We start from the raw sequence: 9822 nt of genomic DNA on the forward strand, positions 1-9822 counted from the left end.
GCCCAGTAGAGACGGGGTTTCACCATGTTGACCAGGATGGTCTCGATCTCTTGACCTCGTGATCCACCCGCCTCGGCCTCCCAAAGTGCTGGGATTACAGGCGTGAGCCACTGCGCCTGGCCTAATTATTTTCATTTCTTTCAGTAAAATCTAAGCTTCATAGCATACCGAGGCCCTCGCCTTACGGCTCTCTCTTTCCCCTTCCCACAATCTGTACTTTCCATCAGTCTCTGACTCACGCTACACTCTGATAATGCTAACCTGCTTGTAGCAATGCTGTGGCAGGCCTACGTGCTTTTACTCACATTATTCTCTCTGGTGACATTTATCCAACCTTTCTCCTATTTGTAATTCTTATTCACCTTTCAGATCCTTTTGTTTTTGAAACAGAGTTTCACTCTTGTTGTCCAGGCTGGAGTGCAATGGCATAATCTCGGTTTACTGCAACCTCCGCCTCCTGGGTTCAAGCGATTCTCCTGCCTCTGCCTCCCAAGTAGCTGGGACTACAGGCATGCACCACCATGCCTGGCTAATTCTGTATTTTTAGTAGAGATGAGGTTTCACCATATTGGTCAGGCTGGCCTCAAACTCCTGACCTCAGGTGATCCACCTGCCTCAGCCTCCCAAACTGCTGGGATTACAGGTGTGAACCACCGTGCTTGGCCACCTTTCAGATCCTTTAAAGCCCTCATCTCCTAAGCGAAGCCCTTCTAGAACCCCCCAGGTTAGACTAAGTTTCCCTCCTCGGTCGTCCCATTGCAGAGCTCTATTTTCTCAGGAGGTGGTAGAATTTTTTATTAAGAATGTGAATTTTTCAATGACCTGCTTGGTATGCAAAACCTGGCTTGCTCTGTGCCCATGATCAGATTACTTCACTTTTTTTGGAGGGGAGGGGCTGGGGACAGAGTCTTGCTCTGTCACCCAGGCTGGAGTACAGTGGTGCGATCTCAGCTCACTGCAACCTCTGCCTCCCAGGTCCAAGCGATTCTCGTGCCTCAGCCTCCCAAGTAGCTGAGATGACAGGTATGTGCCACCAAGCCCAGGTACTTTTTTCTGTATTTTTAGTAGAGATAGGATTTTGCCATGTTGGCCAGGCTGGTCTCCAACTCCTGTCCTCAAGTGATCCGCCTGGCCAGCCTCCCAAAGTGTTAGGATTACAGGCATGAGCCAGCGGACCTGGCCTACTTCAGCTCTTTGAATCTCTGTCACCATGTGTAAAACAACATATCACGACCTGCATAATAAGACTGCAGAGATAAAATGTCATCCAAACTGTAAAGTGCTTACCACATAAGCCTGTCAAGTAAAAACAGCTGACATTCATTGAGTCTTATCATTTAGAAAGAAAGTTAAAGCAGTAAGAGAGTACATGGTAAATTTCCTTTTGTTTCTCAGCTTTTCTTCTTGGTTATAAAGGTCTGCAACATCAACAGATTATCTTCCTTAAGGATGATGGGCACTGCAAACAAAAGCTACCCAAATTCTCAAGAGACCTCTGATCTATATAAGTCACAGAAATCAGATTTCCTAATCAGCATCACTACTTTCTTTTTTTCTTTTTTTTTTTTTTTCGAGACAGGGTCTTGTTCTGTTACCTAGGCTAGAGTGCAATGGTGTGATCTTGACTCACTGCAGACTTGACCTCCTGGGCTCAAGCAATCCTCCCACCCCAGCCTCCTGAGTCACTGAAACTACAGGCCAGTGCCACCATGCCCAGCCAATCTTTTTGTATTTTTTGTAGAGATAGGGTTTCACTGTTGCCCTGACTGGTCTTGAACTCCTGGGCTCAAGTGATCCGCCCACCTCGGCCTTCCGAAGTGCTGGGATTACAGGCGTGAGCCGCCACACCTGGCCACATTCTTCTTCTTCTTCTTTTTTTTTTTTGAGACGGAGTTTCATTCTTCTTGCCCAGGCCAGAGTGCAACGGCATGATCTTGGCTTACTGCAACCTCTGCCTCCTGGGTTCAAGCAATTCGCCTGCCTCAGCCTCCTGAGTAGCTGGGATTACACGCATGTGCTATTAAGCCTAGCCAATTTTGTATTTTTAGCAGAGACAAGATTTCTCCATGTTGGTCAGGCTGGTCTTGAAATCTGATCTCAGGTGATCTGCCCACCTCAGCCTCCCAAAGTGCTGGGTTACAGGCGTGAGCCACTGCTCCTGGTCCATTCTTTTTTAAAAATAATTTTAAAGATGTTTTTGTGAGTACATAGTAAGCGTATATATTTATAGGGTATATGTGATATATTGGAATAGTCATGTAACGCTTAATAATCACATCAGGGTAAATCGGGTGTAGCCCTACATTCTCTATGTGAAACATACCAGCATCAGTAGACCTTTAACAGGTTCAGAAAGGCAAGGGCTCAAATGTATTCAGTTCATGTATTAGACAGAAAAGTGTTTCATCCAGCCTACCGTGGGGTTTGAGGACCTCTCTCTGTTCTAATTACTGTATGTGACTGAATAAGATAATTCCCCATGAAAGGAGATCGTTCCCTTGACCCCTTTGCAGCACTCTTGAAGGGACTGGCTCCTTTACTCAGCCTGCAGTTCTCAGTCCCTCATGGGATGGGGAGCACGCAGGTGAGTGGGTGCAAAAGCCGGGACGAGTGCTTCTGGGCCCTGGCTGGAGTAGAACTCAGTGCAGCCCTGCGGCAGGGTCTGGGGGGTACACACAACCCCCAGAGCTCCACACGGCATGTATTACAGTGTGCTCTTTTAGCTTTGCTGTCCATGGATGGCTTAAGTGTTTAACAGCTCAGTGGAGGGTCAGGGTGACAGCCTTTTGCACCTGCCCTCTTGGTACCAGAGTTCTTCTCTGGTGTCTAGGAAGAATCAGGTCACATGAATGAACTGAAGAGTGGGGAATGTGGAGGATTTTATTGAGTGGTAGAAATGGGTAGAAGTGGCTTTCAGTGGGATGGGGAGCTGGAAAGGAGATGGAGTGCAAAGGTGGTGTTCCCCAGGAGCTCAGTCACCCCTGGTGGGACTCTTCTTGTAAGTCCCACCATCAAGCTGCCCCTCTGAAGTCAAGCTGCTTCTCTTTGACATCTGGCTGTTTCTTTTCACCTCAGCTTTTCTACTGCCACTTTCAATGGTGGGGCCTAGGGTTTTATTGGTACAGGGCAGGCCAGGATGGTTTTAGGAAAGGCAGCATTCAGGTGGAAAAACAGGAATGCATGCTCTGACTTTGGGCCATGTGTCTAGGCTTGAAGGTGTGGCCCTTACCTGGGAACATCTTCTTCTATGTAGTATGTCTCTGCCTCCTGTCCATAACACCCATTTTCCCCAAAAGAAGATTGTTTAAAAAGTTTTTTGGCCAACTTGAATATATATGTTTGTATATCATATACGTATACTTCTGTCACTATGGTTACATGCTTTCGTTGCATTAATACATTTACAAATAATAATTTGGAGGCCAGACACAGTGGCTCATGTCTGTAATCCCAGCACTTTGGGAGGGTGAGGTGGGCAGATCACCTGAGATCAAGAGTTGGAGACCAGCCTGGCCAACATGGCGAAACCCTGACTTTACTAAACAAATGATCTGGGCATGGTGGCGGGCCCTTGTAGTCCCAGCTACTCAGCAGGTTGAGGCAGGGAGAATTGCTTGAACCCAGGAGGCAGAGGTTGCAGTGAGCTGAGATAGTGCCACTGCATTCCAGTTTGGGTGACAGAGTAGGACTCTGTCTAAAATAAATAAATAAATAATAATAATAATTTGTAAACATTTTTCTCTGTTTTGGCCCCTCACAATTTATGAAACAATTTTATTTTCTCTTCACACGCATCATTGCCATCTATATAGCCATTATGATTCCTTTATCTCTTTTTCAGAGCCTGTCATCTTTTTTTCAATTTAAATTGCTTACAACACAGCTCATTTTAAGCAGATGATACTGACCCTGGAAATGTTGTCCCAACCCATGTAACTCATTCGCAATATTATTCATTCTTTTTACAGATGTATAATTGAGATAGCTAGAAGGTAACACTTGCTTAACTTTAAAAGGTTTGTTTGCAAAGACAGCAAAACTTGATTATGGGATTATATCCCTAGGTCAATTTTTTCTAAGTCTATATAAAATACTTTAGCCTCCTTTATTTCTCGTTCAGTTAGGTGATTTCTATAAGCATCCTAAAGTAGCAAGGTGGCCAAAGATTAAGTCTAATGTGGCTCCCCCAAGTTAAATTCATTGTTGGAAATAAAGCAATTGAGCCAGGCGAGGTGGCTCACTCCTGTAATCACAGTACTTTGGGAAGCTGGGAGGTGGCGGTTGCAGTAAGCTGAGATCATGCCATTGCACTAAATAAAATGTAAATTCCTTTTTGGAATGATAATTTTGGGGAAAGCGTCTTGCCTTACATTTAGGAACATATTGGTGAAACTCTGTCTTATCACTGAATTCTCACGTGGGTCACATCCGGCACTTTTCCATATTAGTGCAAGAGAAGTCCTGGCTGACACACTCTACCCTTGTGTCTCCAAGACAATCCATCACCCACTGCTTGCATTTCTAGATGCCACTCCTTCCTTTCTTTCCTTCCATCTGAATCAAGGATCATTTCCATGTCATTATCCTGAAAGACTCTACAGTAGCGTATCATTTTTTCTTTTTTTTTTTTTTTGAAACGGAGTTTCGCTCTTGTTACCCAGGCTGGAGCTCAATGGCGCAATCTCGGCTCACAGCGATCTCTGCCTCCCAGGTACAAGCCATTCTTCTGCCTCAGCCTCCCAAGTAGCTGGGATTATAAGCATGCGCCACCACTCCCGGCTAATTTTGTATTTTTAGTAGAGACGGGGCTTCTCCATGTTGGTCAGGCTGGTCTCAAACTCCCAACCTCAGATGATCTCCCTGCATCGGCCTCCCAAAGTGCTGGAATTACAGGGGTGAGCCACCTCACCTGGCCTGCATATCTTTTAAATACAGATTGAAATATTTCTCCCTAGCAGGGCTGGTGGCTCACCCCTGCAATCCCAGCACTTTGGGAAGTTGAGGGTGGATCACCTGAGGTCAGGAGTTCGAGACCAGCCTGACCAATGTGGAAAAAACCAGTCTCTACTAAAAATACAAAATTCGCTGGGCATGCCTGTAATCCCAGCTACTTGGGAGGCTGAGGCAGGAGAATCGCCTGAACCCAGGAGGTGGAGGTTGCAGTGAGCTGAGATCATGCCATTGTACTCCAGCCTGGGCAACAAGAGGGAAACTCTGTCTCAAAAAAAAAAGAAAAAAGAAAGAAAGAAAAAAGAAATTAAAAGAAAAATTTCTCCCTACAGATATTTCCTTACTTCCCTCCCCGCAGCTTTGCAGTCCTGCTTTTCCATTCCCACATCCTATCAGATAACTGTCCTAACATTTGTGCCTGTTACAACGTACACTTCCTGTGGAAGCCGTTTTCTGTCCATTATAGAGCTCTCTTTGAAAGTTTGACATCAGTTAGATACGTGGGTGGTAGCTCTTTCAGTAAAAAGTACATCACAGCTTCTGATTACAAACACGCTCTTGGATGATCACCCTGTGTAGATATAAACCAGTCTTCAGGCTAGCATGATCATGCAGCAGCAATACCTCTAACTTCCTGGGAGAAGAAAAGATCCTGACCTATTCTAATGAAGCTAAATGGCATTATTTGGGGGTTCCACTCCTGGTTTTCTGTTGTATAACATTTATCGCTTCTATCTGACTTAAATAAAATCTTTACCCCAAAGGCAGTACAATAGAATGGAAACAGACTTACTTGTTTTCTTTCAATTTTGCATTATATTTGTGCTCCAAAACTCGTGTAACTTTGCCATGACTTTTTATTTTTCCTACGGAAATTCTTATTTCAGATGATAAAAGCCTTAAACAAGAATAGAACTGGTGAATATTTTGTTTTGTGGAGAGAGGTATTATTAGACTTTCTCCTCCGGACTAAAACAAAACAGAAAAAGCTCAAGGTTATCCTAGGCATAAAAGTTTCTCTGAGAGGCGTTTTTATTATAGCTTTGACTCGCTCAGTCTGGGAAGCCTATCACCAACAGACACAACTGAGAAGCATAAGGGATAAACAAGGTGGCCTTTTCCCCAGCCACCTGCTTTCCACCCCATGCCTTCTAATATATTGCCCTGCGTATCCACAATCACATTCATCACCCTTTCTCAGCCTTCGTGGAACAGGTGATCTCGTACATTTGCATGGGCTACGCCTGCTCTGTATAGTCCGTTTTGATATTTACTTTTCTCTCTGGTTTATGTTAATCTCATATGAGGTTTCCTCCAGTTTTGTAGTCGTTTTGTCTCCCTTTATTTGCTACATTTGCTTTTTATTTGCCGGCGAGCTGCGCCTTCAAAAAAAGACCTGGAAACAGATGCCTGGGTCCAGAGCACACGCAGGGACCCTGAAAACAGACCTTCCCAGCCTGGCTCACGGCTGGTCAAACCTTCATCTCTGGGGAACTATGCAGGGGCCATCCTCCTATTTAAAGAAGGGCAAAGAGACAACCATTTGTCTCCTCCTTCGAAGCCAGCAATTTTTCCCTGTAATAAATGACTTCATTCTGCAGCTGGAATTACAGAGGTTAAATTTGCAGCTAAGTATAATCCTTTACTTGTTACAGCACCTTCCAGAGGCCTCTCTCATTTATTAGCAAAAAATATCACTTTGAGTCAGCAATAAAAACAGGTATGTGCTCAGCCAAAATTGTTAAGAATGTGGGTGAGAGCCTGATATGGAAAAATATAAATTACTAAATCACAAATGTTTCTAGATTCTTTCTCCTAGCTTGCTTTATTTATTTGTTTGCTTATTTATTTATTCATTTATTTTCACATGTAGTGTCGCTCTGTCAACTAGGCTGGCGTACAGTGGCGTGATCTCGGCTCATTGCAACCTCTGCCTCCCATGTTTACTTGATTCTTGTGCCTCAGCCTCCCGAGTAGCTGGGATTACAAGAATGAGCTACCACGCCCAGCTAATTTTTGTATTTTTAGTAGAGACAGGGTTTTGCCACCTTGGCCAGGCTGGTCTTGAATTCCTGAGTTCAAGTGATCTGCCTGCCTCGGCCTCCCAAAGTGCTGGGATTATTGGTGTGAGCCACCACACCCGGCCTCTCCTAGCTTAAAAATGAAGTAATAAGACAATTAGCAAGAGTTTTTGGTGTCTCCATGTACAGTTCCTCTCCAAGAACAACCCTTGGTCCTTTTCCCTTCCCATTCTTCACCTGTCTATCCAGGCTGATTGCATCCATTGCGGCCCTGAGTGTGGGTGACTCCCATCTCTCGACCTCCAGCCCAGGTTACTCTTTCCTGAAATAAACATCTATAAATCCAACTACTCCCTCCATGTTTCCAGCACATGTCTCACAGACACCTCACCCTTAACATACCTTAAACTGATCTTGTCGGCATTTTTTCTTCTTCTTTTTTTTTTTTTTTTTGGAGACAGAGTCTTACTCTGTCACCCTGGTCCAGGATGGCTACGTGAATGCATTCGTGGTCAAACCAATCCCCTGCGCCCCATGCAAATCAAACACCGGCTCCTCCAGCCTCTCATATACCTAGCTGGTATTCCTGGCACGTGGGGTCTCCTCTCTCGGCTTTGGAGCCCCCCCGCCTCTGTCTCTGTATGGGGAGTGGCTTCCATCTTCTCCCTTCCTTCTTGCCTATTAAACTCTCCGCTCCTTAAAGTCACTCTGCATGTGTCAGTATTGTTTCATCTAAACCAAATCAAGACGAAGAACCCTGGTGTTCCTGCACTCATCACAGCCACATCTAAAGGGTGTTATTAAGGAGAACCGACTCACAGGATCACAGAGTGAAGTCCCACATTAGGCCATCTGCAAACTGAGGAGCAAGGAAGCCAGTAGTGGCTCCATCCAAGTCCCAAAGCCTCAAAAGTAGGGAAGCTGGCGGCGCAGCCTTCAGTCTGGGGCTGAAGGCCTCAGAGCTCCTGGCAAACCACTGGTGTAGGTCCAAAAGCCCAAAGGCCAAAGAACCTGGAGTCTGACGTTCTAGGAGAGGAAGCATCCAGCACAGGAGAAAGATGAATGCCGGAAGACTCAGCAAGCCAGCTTATTCCCCCTTTTTCTGTCTGCCTTTTCAGTTGTGCTGGCTGCCAACTGGATGGTACCCACCCACACTGAGAGTGGGTCCTCCTCTCCTGGTCCACTGACGCAAATGTTCATCTCCTCTGATAACACCGTTGCAAGCACACCAGGAACAATACTTTGCATCTTTCAATCCAGTCAAGTTGACACTTAATATTAACCATCACAAAACTCTAACCCCCAGTGTAACTATATTTGGAGACAGGAACTCTAACGAAGTAAGGTTGAATGAGGTCATAAGGGTGAGGCCCTGATCCCCTAGGATTAGTGCCCTTATAAGAAGGGACACCAGAAATCTCTCTCTTTCTCTCTCTCTCATTTCTTCTGTCTTTCTCCATGAGCATGCACAGAGGAAACGCCATGGGAGGACACTGAGAGGAGGTGACTATCTGCAAGCCAGGAAGAGAGCCCTCATCACAAACTGACCTTCCCAAACCTTGATCTGGGACTTCAAACCTCCACTAGAGTTGTTTCAGACCCCTAGTCGGTACCTGCAATATTTTGCTGTCACAGCCCAAGTAGATTCATGCAGGCTCCAAACTGGTTTCCCTCTCCATCATTACCCTGTGGCCATGTCCAAACCATCTGAATCATATTCCAGAGTGACCTTTATAAAAATGCCATTTTGTCACATTCTTCCTATCCCTAAGAAAAAAAATCAATCCATGATTCCCTCCACTGCCAGCCTCCAAGCTCAGTTTCCTCTCTGGTGGCCTCATTGAGGTCACTACATCACTGCCTCCCAACTCCCCTCCCCACACATCAACATCTCCATCCATGCAAAGCCACGTGCAACTCCCTGAACACACCTCTCCTGTGTTGTTTCGTCTCTTAACCCTCCACTCGCCAAGGCCCAGACCGAGTGAAACTTCATTCTTTAACGTGGGCTCTCCTTCTCATCGGAGGCTTCCCTGATCTTCAACTTGCAAGAAACTGAGCACTGCACACTCCATGCCACTCTTGTGCCAAATTAGTCTTTATTGCAACATTTACACGCTGATACGGTTTGGATCTCTGTCCCCACCAAATGTCAGGTGGGGTTGTGATCCCCAGGGTTGGAGGTGGGGCCTGGCGGGAGGTGATTCGATCATGGGGATGGAGTTCTCATGAATGGGTGGGCACCATCCTCCACGTGCCGTTCTCATGATAGTGACTGTGAGTAAGTTATCGTGAGGTCTGGTGGTTTAAAGGCATGTAGCACCCCTCCACCACCCCTACCACTCTTGCCCCCGTTTCCCTCCTCCTCTGGCCATGCAAGATGTGCCTGCTTCCTGCTCACCCTCCACCATGACTGAAAGTTTCCTGAGACCTCCCCAGAAGCCAGGCAGATGCCAGCAGCATGCTTCCTGCACAGCCTAAGGAAGCGTGAGCCAATTGACATTTTTTCTTTATAACTATGCAGTCTCAGGTATTTACTGACAGCAATGCAAGAACGAACTCACACACACAGTCTGGCATTTTCTATACATGTCTTCCATACCAGGCTGGGTGCCTTATTTACTGTTGTATTTCTAGTACCTAGCACAGTGTCTAGCACACAACAGGCACTCAGTGCAATGTTTGTTTAATTTGAAGAATGACATGGAAAGACTGGGGAAAAATAACAAGACAAGGCCGGGCGCGGTGGCTCACGCCTGTAATCCCAGCACTTTGGGAGGCTGAGGTGGGTGGATCACGAGGTCAAGAGATCGAGACCATCCTGGTCAACATGGTGAAACCCCGTCTCTAC

This window comes from Cebus imitator, unplaced genomic scaffold, assembly GCF_001604975.1.
Source record: "Cebus imitator isolate Cc_AM_T3 unplaced genomic scaffold, Cebus_imitator-1.0 Scaffold165, whole genome shotgun sequence".
Lineage (NCBI taxonomy): Eukaryota > Metazoa > Chordata > Mammalia > Primates > Cebidae > Cebus > Cebus imitator.